We start from the raw sequence: 19,080 nt of genomic DNA, 5'->3' as shown, positions 1-19,080 counted from the left end.
TTAACCCCAAGTCTGAATACTTTTCAAACATGCTGCAAGATCTTCCTTTCTGATAAGCTTTTCTACCACAACTAGCTAGTTCTGTACAAACACACCCGCATGTGCAATCCAGAGGACAAATGCCCACAGCTGAAGGAGGCCAGAGAGCAGGTAACTAACTCCACTAAGTTCACTACGAGCCCCACTGAGCAGATTTAATTTTCCTAATTTCCTATAAGGCTCCTTTGACGGCCACTACAGAAAACCCTAAAATAGATGAGATAGACCTTCCTTCTTCAGGTACCAGGAGCTAACCTTTGACTTCCAATTAGCTTGGAGGAGGGCGGCAGCTCTGAGACCAGGGATAAGAGTGGAATTTGCAAGAGGCTGCAAGGAGAGGGAGCATTTCACACCGTTACAAGCACTGCATTCTTGTTCAATGTAAGCAATAAAATATGAAAGGGACTCAAGAAAAAAGCTTTTCTAAATTGTAATTACAGTTACCTGAAACCTTTGACTGAAAAAGTCCATGTACGGTACAGCTGTTTAGCCCGGGGCTTCCCTCTGCATTGGCAGTGCCCCCTGGGACTGACCGAGCTGGGTGCTGGTGGGCGGGTACCGCCACCATGGAGGGTAGGTCTGGGGTCCCCCACAGTTCAGGGGTCTCTTGGCCCACTGGCAGCTCTCCCCCCAGCTGTGGGAGAGGCAGGTAGGCTCCAGTGCCCCATGCACCGTCTCCCTACCACCTTCCCACCATCTGGCAACAGGCTGGCTTGCCCCTGCGGCAGTGTGGCAAGGTGGCAGGAGGGTGGCTTGGTGTGCTGGTGGTGGGAAAAGGTGGCGGGGATGGTGCACAGACCACTAGAAGCTCGCCAAGCCTGAGCTTCCCTGAGCACGTCTGGGCTTCCCACGCTCCATGCACCATTGCAATTTATTACATAGCAAACTAAACTACCTCGGATGGGTTTTACCTTGCTATATAACAAGATCACTTAAAGTGAAATATGCCACCGCACGTGTACATTGTGACAAAATTAAAGTGAAATACACCACCCAAGGTATAAACAGCAATGCTATTAAAGCGGTGCAAAAGGGCAATTAAGCTACTTTAAAGGCCAATTTTGCCATGTGCACAAATGCCCATAGCTTCTCTGCTTTCAATAGTTCCACTGGGATAAAACTGAGGAAACAAAACTGTGAGTCAGACCCAGTCACTTCAAACCCCTTCCCTGCTCCACTGTGCAATTTTCAGTCTCTCGACTTTTTTTGTGATGTCATAATTTCGGTGCTTCTTCCAGCACTGCAGAGGCTCCAGCCTTCTTGTGAGTGTTCACGCTGGCTCAGATCCAGGTGTTCTAGTTCAGGACCAGGTTTTTCCCATTTTAGTCCAGCCTGCCAGGTTTTTCCCGTTTTAAATCAATTCCCAGCTGCTACATACACTGGTCTCTCAAAGAAAACCACAGGATTTCTAGGATGGATCTTGAAGTCGTTCCTGTGGTTTTTCTTTATTCGATCTCCAAGGAGATGCATTCTCCCATGATTGTGCATGTGATGCCTGCTCAGCCACAAGAGACTTAAACTCCCTCTAACTGGCTCATCCCCTTTTCTGGGCTCCTCCTCTCCATGCTCATCTCACTGCCTACAGGGCTTTCAGTTCCAGCAGAAACAGAGAGAATTACTGGCAGTAAGAGTGGATGTTTAAACTAACGGGCAGTTACAGACAACTCTGACCCAAGAAGCCTACCATCCAACTACTTTGGAAACCAACCCTATCTGTAGTCCTCCTTTCTGTCCTTCCCACAGTGCCATGTTAGACCCAGAAATTTTCATCTTGGCAATTAGCATCAATCCACCTTGTCCAGCCTCCAGAGCTAGTAATTAAGAGTGAACCTTGCATTCCTACCAGTAACAGACTAATCTTGTTTTCGGACAAGGTGTTTACTGAGTTTTGACATGAACAGATGAAGCAGGTGACTTCCCTTGGCTTTCAGACCCCCTGAGGGTGAGAGGAGGGGCAGGAGAAGGGACTGGGTGGGGGCAAAAAGGCTCTCATGCTTCATTTCCCTTAATGGAGTTTCCTACCAGTTTCCAGCTTGATCCAGATCGGTGGCTTGTCCTTGAACATTTGGGGAGAAATGTAACTAAGCAGCTGTGGAAATTCATCTTTCTTTATAGCAAAGACACTCCATGGGGCTGTCCTCTACTTGTGTCAGGAAGTCACTCCCATTCACGCCCTGGGAAGTCATTAAATTCTGGGGCAGCAGAGTAGTCCATGAAGCTAAGGCCGAAATTTGTCTGCAAAGTGTCCAGCTTTAGGGGCTGTGAAAGCATTCCCTGATTGGATTGCACTGTGCATCTTATGCCCGGTCCTGGAAGTCGCCGAATGCTCCCTGCCAGGTGCTCTGCTTAGTCCTGTGCTCCTTTACACAAGCAAAAACTAATCAACCGACAAAGCAAGACCACTGAGAGACAGGAAACTTTGTACCTTGTCTCTGGAACAGGATACACCAAGAGATGGTGCAGTGACAGAAAGCCACGAAAACTCCCAGTTTTGTGAGTGTTTTCTCCACAAGAGACAGCCTGTGCTTATCAGCATCAATATTAGGATTTACAAATTAGAATTTATTGGCCATTTCTGATTTAAGAGGTCCCTTAAGAGCCCATCAGGAGGCTCTTCAAATGTACGTGTTATCCAGAATATGCAGTTCAGCCATAAACATTCAGATGATGGATGACTTGTGCATGCACTCTTTGTCTGGTTCGTACAAGTGATCAATCATTACGTAGTGGGTTTCTGTTCCCTGATTGTATATGTGATTTTTTGTTTCCAGAAAAAAAATCAAGAATAGGAAATATCACAAAACTCGCCCAACATGGTTTTGGGGCAGCTATTCATTTGTGCAACTTTCAAGATTAATGAAAATTGTCAAAGATATAAGGTGGCCATTCAAACACTAGGAAACAACAAAGACACCGTCATCCTTCTGCATTTCAATCATGATTTCACAGGCATTCAGGAAATTCCAACTCGCCTAAAAATACATTTCTCACCTATTTCATCAAGAATGACAATGAGGTCTTCCATTCTGGCAGTGGGTATCAAGTGTGCCTCCAGAGTATGAAAGCACTGAGCAACAAGTAGTTGAAAGGCAGCCAATGAGAAATAGGAGGCACAGGGACATGCTTGAATACTCAGGACTGCGAGAAGCCTTCTGTCACAGCAGGGTCCAGATTGCTCAGAGGGGAGACATTAGACAGCAACCTAAGTCTGAAAATGAGCACTTACAGGGATTTCCAAAGCACCTGTACCAGCTGGATACCTACCTGCTATTGATTTCATGCACCTCCATCTCCCTTCTGTCAAGTGCAGCTAGGAACATTTTTCCTTCTTTCTCCGTGTTTATTAAGAATGTAATCATCTCCAGCAGGATTGATCTCTCCCTAAGTACAGCTCCAGGGAGGCCCCAGAGACCTTTAGGTGGTACAGTGATGGTAATAAAAATAATAATCCAGCCTGGGCAGTCAGACTGACTCCAGCGAATGAGTTTCATTTGTGAAAATATCAGTAAATCATCTTGCTATTTTTCCAGCTCTAAATGCACTTTACTAGAAGACATTGTGTATTCTCTCCTGTGCTTGTTTTTCACTGTTTGCTCAGTCTAAGGCATTAGTATGCACACAGAAGCTTTTCCTCTCCTTGGGGAATGTGCAAGTTTGTACTGAAATGGCAAGCAAGCGCCTGTGTTTTGGGCTAGGCATTTTCTTAGTGTCTAAGCACTGCTGCATCTCTACCTACAGCTGCTCCCAGACTGAAGATATTTTATTCACCATAGCACCCTTCCATGCAAGCCTTTCAAAGTTTTTTGCAAACATTAATGAATTTAATGCAGTTTGTTTAATGTTTCCCTTGACAACACCCCCTGTCATTAGTTCCAGGCTATGGGGTAACTGAGGCACAAAGAAAGGAAGCAACTTGCACAAGACAGTACAAGAAGCCTGTGGAAGAACCAGAAACTGAGCATACATCTGACTCCCAGAGTGATACCTAGACTGCATCCCCTGAGACTGCCGTAAGATGCCTTCCTGCTAGGGGAAGTTAGTTTTGTCTTAATGAGACAGAACATATTCACTACATTTTCATTTTGCTATGGAACAGCAAAGATAAGATGTGCAGAATACTGGTTTCCATCCTTGATAATCATTTCAGTTATTTGGGCTTGATTTTTCAGTGTAGCATTTCAAGCCAGCCATAAAAACTCTGGGAATCAGCATATCACATCTCAGCATGGGAGAGATTTTAAAATAGCGGAGGGTGCCAAATCTATGCCGTGTGAGACAGGATTCTTTCAAGGATGAATCTGACCATATACATTTAAATTAAAATTATGCCCGCTCCAAGTGCTTTGTGCAGAAAAAATATTAATGACTTGCATCTTCTATTAAGAATGCAAAGCAGCCTTTTCATATGCAGTTTGTTTAGATGCCAGTTCACATCGATGACCCATGTGACATGTCAATAATTCACTCAGTGCAGAAATGTCTTGCAAGTCAACTACAATTTTACAAACTGAAATGGTTCTGCTGCTTAAATAGTGTCCATTTCCAGAATGGTAGGCCTGGTTGCTGCGTTGAGGACTGCACCTGTAGTTCCACTGTCTCTTAAGGGGGTAAGGCAAACGCAGCTGAAAGCCCTTAAGCACTAGACATCGGATCTAAAAAGGGACATAGGCAGTTCATGCATTTCAGTGAATTACAGAGATGAATTCCTGCAATTAGGAAGACATTAACATTTAAAAAAGCCAGGATGACAGATTAGACAGGCCAGGCCTGTTGTGCAGCATCATTCATTAATGTTTTTTGGCGCCCTCTCCTGTCCATCATGATAGAGGAGGATAGAGAGGATATGCTTGTAACAGATAGCCAGGGAATTAATTAATGAAGCTGCTGGCCACAGACTGACCCTTTGGGCGCAGACAGAAGTGACAATTTTCACCCGATTTGGCCTCTGAAAGTGCTCTACAGCCATGACCAAACAGAAGCGCATGGCTGCAAAGTGTTTTAAAAGGGCCCAATCTCGCACAAATCTGAGCCCTCACTGCATGAGGGTTCAGATGAAGACATTTCAAAACAGCCTCTTCTGTAACTTGTGTCTGTGCTGCCTACCAGCCTCCGAGTTGCTTTCAGAATAAGAGGGGGAAAGGGAGCGGAGAGAGAGTTCAGTCTGGGTTTTTTTTAGCTGACGCTGGAGGGTAGACAGGTGGATTGGAGTCCCCACCTCAGGGAGGCTCCAATCCACCTACCCCACCTCCAGTGCTGGCTGGTGACCCCCTAGAACGAGCTGCCTCTTCTCCTTTTCCCCCTCCCATTCTGAAAACATTGCCTAGGCCGGGAGAGAGAAAGGGCCATTGCTAGAGGAAACCATCTACAGGCTTGCAGCCAGCAGCTGGATTCCCCACCCCGCTCCCTCCTGGACCCAATGATGAACTTCTGTTTTGTCCAGGGGATTGTTGTAACTCAGATTGCTTCCTGCAAAGTGTTGCGAGTTACCGAGGGGAGCTGCTCTTCCGTCTGGACGCTTTGGTTCTCTCTGGCTCTCAGGCTTGCTAAGACAACCTGCACTAAGAGGACCTGGTTCACCTAGGGGTAAAACACCTCCCACACCACTTAGAAGCAAAGGGACATGCTTCAGAAATATGGGCTGTTCTGACACAGCCTGGCGCCCCCACAAGCTTGGAAGGTAGCTGCCCCAGGAGGGACCACTCCCCATGTCAACAGCCTGAAAGCAGGGCTAACCCTTATTAAACTGTCCATGATGTGGATTAAAGCATAGCTGGCAGCCAAACACAGTTCAGAAAAGGAAATTCCTGAGATGAAAAAGAGCATAATGGCATAAGGTAAATACAGACAGTTTGGGATATTACTGTAGAAATCAGGATGCCTGGCACTGGCATTTGAACTGCGGATTGCAGTGTCCTGCTCTGGGGAATCCCAGAGACACTCGGACTCGGAGCAATGAAGCATGAGGAGGACTTTTTTGCATTAATGGTCTTCTCTTCTAGTTGCACTTGTATTACTTAAGCAAGGGGTGCATCTACATGAGACGCTTAATGCACAGTAGATTTACTGAATGTGCATTACAGCATCATGGCAAAAACCGTGCGATTAGGTTAATGAGCAGTAGTATGAGTCTACTGTGCATTAACCATCAGGGAAAAAGCATGTGATTGTGCTAATATGCAGTAGGGCAGCGCATTTATTTAGTACTTCCTTTGGGTGGCATCTTGGAAGGCTTGAGGTATAGACAATGACTGAAGTTTAAAGATGAGACAAACTTTTCTCTGCTACAGCCTGTGTTCTGTGACCTGAGTTTCTCTTGCACGATGAAGGAGCGTGGCCTCTAGGCCCTCAGCAAACTAGGGAACCTTCCGCACAATTTTGAGATCTTACATGATACCAAGTTCCAAAAACACGATAGTTAAATCTAATGAAGAGTTCATTAAGAGAAACTATGGAACAGAAAGCACATACAGTTTTAGAAGGGCATGTGTAGGCTGTATTCTAAAATTATTCTATCCTAAAACTTTCAGAAATGTGGCTGATCAAGTCATAGTTATTTACAAGAGTAGTTTATGGCTGAAACTTTAACCTCTTCCCCTTTTGATTTACAGTAAGGAATGACTGGAGGCCATAAGCTCTCTTCCTAGATTTTTCCATTTATTCTGGTACCAGCTGTAACCTACCCTGTTTTGGTCACGGGCAGTGATTTATGAACCTGTATTTACAGAGACTATCATAGAATTGCTATGGATAACAGGAAAAAAGCCTCGGTACTTATGGAATTTTCTATTTGAAAGGGGTTGGGAATGGAAGGATACTGAGCAACTGAGACTTGCTGGATGCTTCTTAGCACTAGGCTTTCTGCAGAGGCAGACAGACTTTTTTATGGTGTGGGTTGTCCAAGGACATAATAGTGAGCTTGTGAGAGAGGACCCTCTTTTGTTCTTTACTTTATTGTGCACTTTATCCCAAATGAGGGTCACAATTGCTTGCCCTTTGCTGGCAGAAAATAGGCATAATTTATACTTACAGAGCACCATTGCTCCTCTGGGATCCCAAACCACTTTGCAAGTGACAGCAGTTCAGAGGGAACGTTTCATCTGCCACTGAAGTTAGAGACAACTGTTAGAGTCAACGCTACTGAGCAGGACAAATACAACTTGGCAAAAAATACACTTAGCACCATGAAAACATCATAGAATAGTGATACACCCTTGTTGTTACCCTGTGAAGTAGCTAATTTATTATGATTATTTTGATTACAGAGAAGGAGAACCCAAGATGGAAAGGAAATAGGATTTACTCAAGGCCACACTATAGGTGAGTGGTAGAGTCAGATTTAAAACTCAGCAGTTTCTGACTTAGAGTTCACTGCTTCTAGTAACAGGTTAGGAGAGGAAGTGGAGAAATGTACATCCAGATGAAACTGCAGGGATTCATAGATTGTGAGGCTGGAAGGGGCCCCGAAAGATCATCGGGTCCAGCACCCTGCATCATGCAGGAAGAACAAGTGGGGGTCAGGTGACCCCAGCAAGGTGGTTGTCTAGTCTCCTTGTGAAGATTTCCAGGGTAGGTGATTGCACCATCTTTGGAGGGAGCTTATTCCACAATCTGGACACCATGACCATGAAGAAGTTTTTCCTAATGTTGAGCCTGAATCGGTCTTCCAGGAATTTGTGGCCATTACTCCTGGTTTTCCCCAAGGGTGCCCTGGTGAACAGTTGCTCACCGAGCCCTTGATGTACTCCTCTATGTAGCGGTAAGCTGCCACCAGGTCCCCTCTCAGCTTTCTTTTCCTCAGGCTGAAGAGTCCCAGAACCCTCAGCCTTTGCTCGTATGGCTTGCCATGTAAGACTCTGATCATACAGGTGGCTCTTCTTTGGACTCTCTCAAGCTTGTCCACATCCTTGTTGAAGTGTGGTGCCCAGAACTGGATGCAGTATCCAGCTGTGGTCTCACCAGTGCTGAGTAGAGCAGAAGAATCACCTCCTTGGCTTTGCTGGAGATGGATCAACTGATGTATGCCAGAGTATTGTTTGCCCTACTGGCTACAGCGTCGCATGGCCGGCTCATATTCATAGTGTGGTCTATTATTACCTGCAGGTTTCATGGTGCTGGTCAGTTTGGTGCCGCCAGGCCTGTAGGTGTGTTGGGGGTTGTTCATCCCGGGGTGGAGCACTTTACATTTCTCAACATTAAACTTCATCAGATTCTGATCCGCCCAACTTGCTCGCCTGTCTAGGCCTGCCTGCATCTGTAATCTATCTTCAAGCATGACCACGCTTCTCCATAACTTGGTGTTGTCCGTGAACTTGGCCAGTTAGCTCTTCACCCCCACATCCAAATCGTCAATAAAGATGTTGAAAAGTACTGGACCAAGTACTGACCCCTGCGGGACACAGCTGCCTACTTCTCACCAGGATGACACATATCCATTCACCATGATTCTCTGGGTCCTATCCTGCAGCTAGTTTCTCACCCACCAAACCACCTTGGGAGTTATGCCCAGAATCCTCCAATTTTCTTGAGAGGACATTTTGGGATACTAGAGCAAAGGCCTTTTGGAAGTCAAGGTATGCAATGTCAACCTGCTCTCTCATGTCCAGGTGGAGAGTTACCTGGTCATAGAAGGAGATGAGGTGGGTAATAGGCATGTGCAAAGCGGCTAGTATTTGCTTTGGATTCGGATTCGCCTGATTCCGGGGACAGTGATTCAATTCGGTCATTTCCAAAGATTCAGAGAGCTTTGAATCAATTTGGACCCCTAAATTGGTCCCCTGATTCAATTCAGATTCAGAGATTTGACCACCGAATTGGGCCGAATCTCCTCTGAATCGAATCATCACCCAAGTTTTGCACAGCCCTAGTTGGTAAGGTGAACCCTGCCCGCAATGAAGCCGTGCCGGCTGTCATTCAGAATCTTACCTTCTGCAAGCTTATTGCAGGTAGACTCCTTGGTGAACTTCTAGGATTTTCCCTAGGATGGAAGTTAGGGTGATTGACTTAATTACTCGTGTCCATCCTCCTGCCCTTCTTGTGGATGGGCACAACACTGGCCCTCTTCCAGTCCTCAGGGTCTTCTCCCCAGCGTCAGGAGTTGTGGAAGAGTTTCACCTGGGGCTCCCCAGTGACTTCAGCCAGCTCCTTCAGCAGCCTCTGATGAAGATCATCCGGTCCTGCTGACTTGTATATGTCTAATTTTTTAAATTGGTCGTATACCAATTGTACGGCAATAGTAGGAAGATGATTATTCCTACCGTGCTCATCCTGTACTCTACCTGGCATTGTTTTTCCCTTGGTCTGGTGAAAGACCGAGGCAAAGTAGTCATTCAGGAGTTCAGCTTTCTCCTGGATGCCGGTAACCAACTCTCCTGAGTTGCTGAGTAGTGGCCCCACACTCCCATTTGTTTTCCTCCTGTTCCCTATGTACCTAAAGAAGGACTTCTTGTTGTCCTTGATTCCCATTGCTAATCTAAGTTTGGTCGCCATTTTAGACTTTCTTATCTGTTCCCTGCAAATGCAGGCCATCGTGGAATAGTCCTCCTTGGGGCCTGCCTCGAGCTTCCATTGCTTATAGTTCAGGGAGGCAGACCGTAACTATATCGTTGTTATCTGGCTCCACCATCATCATATAGGAACAGTTCACCAACTTTAATGTATTTTACCTCGTATCCCATTCATAAGGGATGGAGAGGTTTTCATATTTATAGGTGAAGAACTGAAGCCAAGTGACTTGCCTCAATTCACAAAAGACAGAACAGGGAACTGAACCCATATCACCCAATTATAAAGGCAAGGGCCCTTTCCAAAGGGCTACTTCCCTCCGATTTGAAGCAAGCCAGAACAGCAGTGTGAACACATGCACTAGTGCTGTGATTTTCATCAAGGATCTCACAGCACTCTTGGGTGAGATCCTTGTAAGGGTGCCACATGGTACCATGCAGTATTAGTGCTATTCCATGTGGAAACACCTGCACATGATTCACAAGATAAATCCAGAGATTTCAAATAGAAATCCATAGTGTCAAAAACATCTGGACCAGTTGTAATCTTTGAGTTCTTTGAAACAGAAGGATTGCTCTATTACCCTTCTTGTAGTCAAAAAACAAGTGAAAGCTAAGAGCTGGTATTTTCTCCTCAAGTCTGAAAAGGGTGAGAACCACTGTACTAGAGAAAAGGAGAAGGAATCTTTGATAACCACAAAAGACCAGGATTTTGGATTTATAGCTCAGGCAGAAACAGTGACTATAGGACTCCTGGGAGAGGATAACATCCTTAAATCATGGGAGTGTACTCCCTAAATGCTGACTAGGGGTGCATCTACATGAGACGCTAAAAGTGCAGTAGACATAATTCTACTGTGCACTAACATATCACAGCAAAAGCCATGCTAATGCACTAATGTGCAGGAGAATTAGTCTACTGTGCAGTAGTAACACTTAAAAAATGTGTGCTGTCACTACAGCACAGTAGCACTACATAAGTCAGTACCTGTTATTACAGGTACTAAACTTAATGCACTGTAATTATGGTGCATTAATGCACATGTAGACATGCCTTAGGACTGTGAAAGTCATATCCCTGAATGTGGGAGCAGGGAGAGCTACTGCTGCAGGCAGCACAGTAGAAACATTTTGTTGCAGTATGAATAACACACGCCCAAGAACAGTCCTTAAAACAAGACTATGACAGCAGCTTTCAGAGAAGCTCTTCTTATGGCAGCTTAATCCAGTTGGGGCCCTTACACCCCACTCCCATAGACACAGTTTGCCTGTCCTTGCCTTTATAATATTCCAGCAATTGTGAGACTGACAAAGTTGATGACAGCCAGCATGGCTTTGTCATGGGCAGGTCTTGTCTTACCAACCTCATCTGCTTTTACAATCAGGCAACTCGCCACCTGGATAAGGGAAAGGAGGTTGACATTGTATACCTTGACTTCCAAAAGGCCTCTGATATACTATCCCATGATGTTCTCATGAGAAAATTGGAGGACTGTGGGCTTAACCGTGATACAGTTAGGTGGGCAGGGAGCTGGCTGCGGGGTAGGACCTAGAGAGTTCTCATGAATGGATCTGCATTGTCCTGGCAAGAAGTGGTAAGTGGTGACCCTCAGGAGTCGGTGTTTGGTCCAGTGCTTTTCAACATCTTAATCAATGATTTGAATGCGGGGCTGAAGAGCTCACTGGCCAAGTTCGTGGACAACACCAAGTTATGGGGGAGTGTGGTCACACTTCAAAATAGGCTGCAGATACAGGCGGACCTAGACAGGCTAGCAAGTTGGGCAAGTCAGAACCAGATGAAGTTCAATGTCGAGAAATGTGAAGTGCTTCACCTGGGGCCAACCCCCCGCCACACACCTACAGGCTTGGCAACGCCGACTAGCACCACAAATGAAAGGGACCTGGAGGTAATAATAGACCACAGTATGAATATGAGCTGGCAGTGCAACACTGTAGCCAACAGGGCAAATAATACCTTGCCATGCATCAATCGATGCATCGCCAACAAAACTAGGGAAGTGATTCTTCCGCTCTACTCAGAATTGGAGAGACTGCAGCTGGAGTAAAGCTCGAGAGAAGAGCCACGTGTATGATCAGAGACTTGCACAGCAAGCCATACGAGGAGAGGCTGAGGGGCCTGGGACTCTTCAGCCTGAAAAAGAGAAGGCTGAGAGGGGGCTTAGTAGCGGCTTATCGGTGCATCAGGGGCGTACATCAAGAGCTTGGTGAACAGCTGTTCACCAGGGCACTCTTGGGGAAAACCAGAAGTAATGGTCACAAACTCCTGGAAAACCATTTCAGACTCAACATTTTACACAGCTAGGATGTCCAGACTGTGGAATAAGCTCCCTCCAGAGGTGGTGCAATCGCCTACCCTGAAAATCTTCACAAGGAGACTAAACAATCACCTTGCTGGGGTCACCTGACCCCCAGTTATCTTTCCTGCCTGGTGCAGGGGTTGGACCCGATGATCTCCTAAGGTCCCTTCCAGCTTTGCAATCTATGAACTGTGGGCCAAATCATGTCTCTGTGATTCACTGGAGCACATGGTGTATTATTGTCTACTGAGGGGAAACAGCAGGTGAGTAGTGAGAAGGAAGGTGTTGTGCCTATGTGAGGCGTAGTGCCTACAGGGGCACAAGCAAGTTTGTACTTCAGCCATGATGCATGACATCTCTGTGCTGGACATAGAATTGGCTACGCCAAGCATTTTGGAAAGAGAAGGTGTTCGTGAACATAAACACTTATGCACTGGGTAACCCTGAGCTTTGAAGTACTTTGATAAAAGATAAGGAAGCAGCCCCAGTGTGTCACAATACTCAGAGAAGTAATGTTTTTAGGCTGTGGATCTCTTCTAGCTGTGATACAAAGGCCCCAAACCAACCGCCTCTCCGCTCTTGAGGCCCCAGCAAGAAGCTCTTTCAGAGTTGTGAACCAGCAGCCCAGACGTGACTTTGGTCAGTTCTGCAGAAATTTTGAGTTAATGATTCACTGTCTTAAATACTTCGGAGAGGGAAAACAAAAAAGAGGGGGAGAGAGAAATACTGGCTCATGTGACCTTCCATTTACCTACTTCCCCCCTAAATACCTAAATCATTAGCATTTTATGTGGGCAGTATCTGCTCAACGTTTGACAACTCTTTGGGCATTTGTGATGGTTGTTCTCAGGTAAGCAGGAGAGGGCCCACTGATTTCAAAATCTGCCTTGCCTCATGCTTTCGTGTTGGCTGCAGTGATTTTTCCTGGCAACATAGGGCTGGGGAAACTAGAACTGGTCAGAAAACAAGCCCTCTTTCCCATGGAAAATTTCTACAAAGAAAAATGTCATTGAAGTTTCCCATGGAAAAGAAAAAAAAATGAATACACTTCAAGTGTGAGATGCAGTGGGCAGAGTGCTTCTAGTTCATTAAGTGCCTAGGTGTTTTTTCTTGCAGAGCTGATGCATCATGTACATATCTACTGAACAGAGATCTTTCTTCTATGCCTAGCTGAAAATGTTTATACTTTTTTTTTTATAAAAAGTGCCTGCTCCCCACAGAAAATTTCCATTTTTTTCATTGGAAAATGGAATGCTTAGAAACTGGAATAGTTTCAGCCCAAAACCACTCTTGATTTCTATATCCTGCTGCAGTGCCTCATGGGAGAGGAACCTGATTTCTTCATATCCATTTCTACTTTGTGGTCTGGACCCCATGGCATGCCTCTTAATGAATCCCAGTCTCCTGTGACAGCAAAAGGTGACAACTGCATCATGGAGCTTCCTCGCTGTGGCGCATCATGGGAAATGCTTTGTGTCCATTTGATCCCGTGCATAATAATGATCACTGCTAACATTGTGTGGCACCCCCAAAAGGATCTCAAGGTACCCTAGGGTGCAGTGGCACCCTGACTGAGAATCACTGCTCTGAACTCTGAGCAGGACAGTTCAACCCCAACATGGGTGGGGAGAGAGAGACTATTTGCCTGGTCCATGGGCCACAAGCAGCTCTCTCCTACCCCAATCCCAGGGCAGACAAAAGAAGAACCAGGATAGCGGCATTGCTGACGAACATTAGCAAATGCTTTTGCATCGGCAGAGCCATTTCATAAGTACCATCCTCCCAATAAGTGGTAGAGTAGAGACGATAAAGGACAAATGTAATTCCTTTTTCACAAGCAGCCCACAGGGAAGAAAGGAATGCCATGTATACATGTAACCTCTGGCCCTGTCATTATCTGAATCACAAGTGCTCATTTGGTTCAATTCATCAGGCTGCCTCTCCACATAAATGCAGTCGTGGGTTTTATTCTGCCTTGTGATAGTAGCAACAGTAATGTTCACTGCTAATAACAACAGGAATAATCTTACTGCTGTAAAACAGCTGTTTACATCTACATTGAAGCATTTCAAACTGAGGCTCTGAGTTTCATTTCCAGCCTTTCAGAGAATATTATTCACTTCAAACTTCATTATGACAGCACTTTTTATTGCATTTTATCCATTTGGCCATGTTCCTGTAAAAGAATTACTCCTTTAAGTAGGCTGCAACTTCCCCTGTCACTGCCTGTCCCTGACCCAGTAAACACAGGGTGTGTTCTGAATACTGCACATCCTTGGGTTTGTGTAATCACTGCCTGTTGCCACTGAAACCTCTGTGACATGAATCAAAGATACAGCAAACTGACAACAAATCAGGGAGGAAACGAGTATAAATTTAAAAAGGTAACCGGTATATATGGAATAATTAGAAATGGTATATATGGAATAATTAAAACTGTATAGTTTCAAGGCATCAGGATAGGATTCTGGAGATCTGTGATCCAGTCCTAGCTTTGCCACAGACTCCCCATGTGACTTTGGGCAAGTCATGTAAACTCTATGAGCTTCTGTTCCTCATCTGTAAGGTAAGGATTACAATAGTTTTCTCTCATTCTCTGCCTCTCTCATCTACTATATAGACAGTAAAATCTTCAGGACAGTGATTGTCTCTTATTACTTACTACATGTTTGGTCAGGACTTAGTCCAATGGAGCACGCAGGTGCCAGGTAACAATAAAAATAAAGCGAGCAGAAAGATTCGGTTAGGCCCTTAAAACGACGCTGCGTTTTATAATGAAACCTTTATGCTGCGCATAATAATGTCCATCTGAATAAGGACAATATTTTTGTCTTTTAATAGATACTTTCACCCAACAATCTCAAAACGTCAGCCAGTCCAGTTTCAAAACAAACCCAAGTGAGACCAGCAAGAATTATTATGCTTGTAATCTCAGTTTTGCAGATGAGGAAACTGAGGTGCAGAGAGTTTAAACAACCCGCTCCAGGCATGCAATAAGTCAGTGATGGGGCACAGAATAGAACCCAGGTGCCCTAGTTTCCAGTCCCAGCTCTTCCAGTCCCTAAGTAAGGGTGCTTTCCCGAAACAGTGGGATCTCAACTTGGAAGATACTTGCTGTAAAGACACTGGTTTATATTTGCAGTGGATAGTATACCTGGGAGAGTTATAGAATGATATACAAACCGTTGTACAAGCTATATACATACAGGAACTGCTTTTCAACCACCACTGAAATGCAGATACCTCTGGAATAGAAAGGACAGGGTCTTTATCAGCTTACACTAACACTGTGCAACAGAAATAGGAACAAGGCAGGGAATGAAACTCCAGTGTGCTATCCACTTGAACCCTGAGGGAAAATTTAGGTTGGCAAAGTGTAATTTGGCCAGTACTCCCAGAATAGCAAGCGAAACTGGACTAAAAGAACCCGGTTCCCATATAGAAAAGGCAATCTGATTAATGTCTCTCAGAATTGCAAAGAATGTTAGTGGTGCTGGGGTCTGTTTTAATGAACAAATCATGATGATGTTGCTGCTGCTGACAAGCTAACAGCTCAACCCGCTTTCTGCTAGAGACTTCTGGTGTAGCAGGGGGCACTGTTAGAAAAAGAAAAGCAACAGCTTTTCCAAACCCCTTCTTTCCAGAACATGCTCCATCTATCCAAGGCTCCTTTGGGACCACTTTACTTGGTGCCTCTACCATGTGGACAAAAGGGTTTGGGGATTGTAAGGTCTGGATCACAGGTTTTGGTTTGGACTAATCCCAAACACTAACTTTATACACTCTATTTTAGGCATGATTTATATTCTGGCCATGATTGCATTTGCTTCAGCACAAGACCAGCTGACTCTGGTACTCCTCAGTGCTGGTGAAACTTGTGATACAGAGGAGGTGTCTACACAAGATGCTTCATGCGCAGTAGACTAACTCTAGAAAACCCATGCTTATGTGCTAATGAGCAGTAGATCTAGTCTACTGCGCATTAACGTCACAAAAAGACCGTTCGTTTGCCCTAATGTGCTGTAGCGCCGATTACAGCTCACTAAGTTAGTACCTGTCATTACAGATACTAAACTCAATGCAACCTAATTATGGTGCATTAATGAATGTGTAGACGTGCTCAAAGCGGTGTAGTTAAAAGCTTGTGCTTGATATATCTTATTTAGTCAGTCTGTAAAAGTACATATCTACCCTGCTTTCCACTTCTGATATAACCAGCCTGGAGTATTACCTCAGTTACCTTGGTACTGCAGGCAAACTCCTAGCCTACCCAGGACAGCTGGCTTGGGAAAAATGTGCCATGCCCTAGAAGGATCTCTGAACTACATAGCGTCTCCTGCTTGGTAAAGGCAGCCAGTGGACAGTGCATAAGTCTGAGTCTCACAAGCAATTTTTAATAAAAAGGATTTTGCGAGGAATTCGGAAGTGGCATTTGGCAGTACTTGTTCAGGGAACATTCAGTGGAGGCAAACACTAGAGGAGGGAGTGAAAGAAAACAAATACTGCTTGGAAAGACCTGACTGAGGCTGTAAAAAATGATCCCTTAACATTCCCAGCTTTCTTCTGCCTCAGCTTCCCAGAACACCACCCAAGCCCCTCACAGAGACAGATTTCAGTGAGTGCTGCTAGTTCAAGGACCTTCTTTCCCCTGTTTCCCTAAGGGCTCGATTCAGTCGGCCTCACTCGCACAGAGCACGTCTACATGTTCATCAATGCACTTTTGCTACTGCACATTGTTTAGTACCTCTAATATGAGGTACTACATAAAGGCACATGAGTCTGCCCTAATACACAGTAGCAAAAAGCGAACACCTTTTTAGTGACGCAATGCACAATATACTAATTCTACTGCGCATGAGTGTATTAGTACTGTTTCTTCTGTGACGCCTTAATGCACAGTAGAATAGGCTACTGCACATTAAAGCGCACCTTTAGACATGCCCACAAACCAGTTTATGACTTTAGGTGTTGAAGCCCAAATGACACCATGAAGCATTGCACTACTCTATGAGAAAAATAGGTGCTAGAACCTGCCCTCCAGACCAGTCCGACAGCCTCAACACCTTTCCCTTTCTTCTGTCACAAACCCGCTATCCTACTCAGCTCAGTTTACAGCCATTTCTTTGGATCAGGATATTTCTCACACTCCACGTAAAGGATTTAGCCAGAAAACAGATAAATCCCCTGCTTGTTAATGCACTCACCCCACACATAAATTAAACTAACAATAGTTAAAACAGAAGAACTAAAGGAGGAACAGTCCGTTACATTGTGAGGTGCCCAGTGTTGGTTTGTAGGCATCAGAATGTCATTGCACCTGCTTGTGATTGTGCAGGAAGGGACGTGGAGGGTGTAACCATTACAAAGGGTTGAAATAACCATTTATTTTCTGGGTACTTGTCAGCGATACTGACGGGAGAGATGGGAGATGGGCAATTAATTCAGTGCAACAGAAATCTAACAGTTTCTGCTTCTCACAGTGATCAAAGTGAAATCCGAAAGTGGAGCAGAGCAGAGCAGAGGAGCTGACTTTGGCAGCCAGCCACCTGGGGCATCTACTTCCATACAAAGGATGATGGGATTGATTTGTTAAATGCCCACAGTTTGAGAGGCCAGGCGATGCACTGTAAGTGTGTCATGTGCAGGGGACAAGCTGCAGTTTTGCTCCCCACAGCAAACCTGAATCCACGTGCGATGAACAGGGAGATGGAAATACCCCACGTGAACTGAACAAAGACAAAATGTCCTGGTAAACATTAGTTAAGATGCACTCGGGTTACTATTAGCTGATTTAAACCACAAGAACCTCAAGAGCACTGTATATTATATAACGAGCTTTACATAATCTTCTCTGCACAACCTATGATATATACCTGCCCTATGCTTGTGCAGAAGGGAACGTTCCCTCTTGCCAAAGCAAATCAACGCAGGCAAGTTGTGTGTGGGAGTAAAAAGGTTTGTCTGACAGTGAATTCTTTTGTTGCGCTACCTAAATAAGGGTATAATTCTTCTGGCTTTTTGTTCTACTTGGGATAGCTTCAACTAGAAGAATAAAATGGTCCCTGAAGGGACGAGGTAAGATTTAAAGAATCAGGCAAAGGAAGTTTGGGGTTTATTTTCAAGCCTCTGATTCTAAAACAAGAGTGAACATAGTAGAGAGGGATTAGCTTGCTCTCTCAGTGCTTCTTGTGTGACCAGTCTATTGAACCTGGATCCGGCCTTCTCTATATGTCTGTGATGACCCTACAGCATGGAACGACATTCAGCCTTCATACAGATCTCCATCGCCCAAATTCTTTACTTGTCAGCAGTATCAGGCAGTTATTTGCTGCAGTTCAACGACAGAAAAAATCTCATGTATAACATACATTGATTAGCAGGTGAAACCTGGATGGTTTGCAAACCCACCAGTGTCTGCGGATTAGTGCACGTTTACAATGCCAGAGCTATAGAACAATGTCAAAGCAAAAACGGGCCAGAAAGGGAGACCACAAAGGGGACTATGGGCCATGAATTTCTGAGCAGAAAAAGCAAAGAGGAGGAAGAAAGTCAACTACTGGGAAAACTTGTGGGAATGGTCTACTGCACAGGAATATTTTCTTTTTGCTCTAATTGTGTTCTAACATGAGCACATTGGAAGTGTCTAAGGAAAACAAATTTTAGAGATTACTTGGAAAATGACCTTGTTCCTCCTTCCCTAGCTGGTGTCTGCTTAAAGTTTCACTTGTTTTGGTACCTTCCCTAAATAATTAATTCAGCTGTAGAAGTTTAAAACAATGAAAATCCACTTTAAGACAAAAGTGACCTTAAGTTTCTTTTTGATGGGAAAAGGGCCATCCATAATAAGATGGAAGAGAATGCATTTGTACCAAATGAAGGGGCCAGGAATAGGTGGTAGCAATATGAGCTGGAGGAAAGGAGGACACAATTTACCACCAGCTTTGCAAGATAGATATGACTCATATTTATATTAGTCTTTCATCTCCTATATAGTCACTGTTTTCCATAGCTAGGGGCAGACATTACACAAACTTGTAAAAGTGATCAGAAACTGGTTCAAATCTGTAACACAACAGAAATTCAGTGCGCATAAACTGCTTTCAAATAGGTCAAAACTGGTTTAAGATAAACCTGGATGGATGTAGTATCAGACTTAACTGATTTAGGTTAAATTGCTTTATTGAACTTCTGTCCCAGATACCCTCCAGATTCAAGTTAACTCA

The 19,080-nt window shown here is 44.7% G+C and overlaps 1 protein-coding gene across 3 annotated transcripts in view; it reads left to right on the top strand.

Annotated features, from left to right (window-relative positions):
• The window catches only part of KCNJ1 (potassium voltage-gated channel subfamily J member 1), a 39,377-nt gene that overhangs the window by 13,192 nt on the left and 7,105 nt on the right, over positions 1-19,080 (top strand). Inside the window, exons 1-2 of one of the 3 annotated variants that reach the window (XM_019509149.1) lie at positions 7,302-7,356; positions 13,171-13,401. The gene's annotated coding sequence lies outside the window, so the exon portion shown is untranslated. Of the gene's footprint in view, positions 1-7,301; positions 7,357-13,170; positions 13,402-17,330; positions 17,607-19,080 lie in introns of those variants that run through there. The other 2 variants (XM_019509156.1, XM_019509163.1) reach the window with 2 other exon arrangements.

This window comes from Gavialis gangeticus, unplaced genomic scaffold (genome assembly GCF_001723915.1).
Source record: "Gavialis gangeticus isolate Ggan-Ray unplaced genomic scaffold, GavGan_comp1, whole genome shotgun sequence".
Taxonomy (NCBI): Eukaryota; Metazoa; Chordata; order Crocodylia; family Gavialidae; genus Gavialis; species Gavialis gangeticus.
The sequence above is the reverse complement of the archived record's forward strand: the minus strand, read 5'-3'. Positions and strand labels throughout refer to the sequence as shown.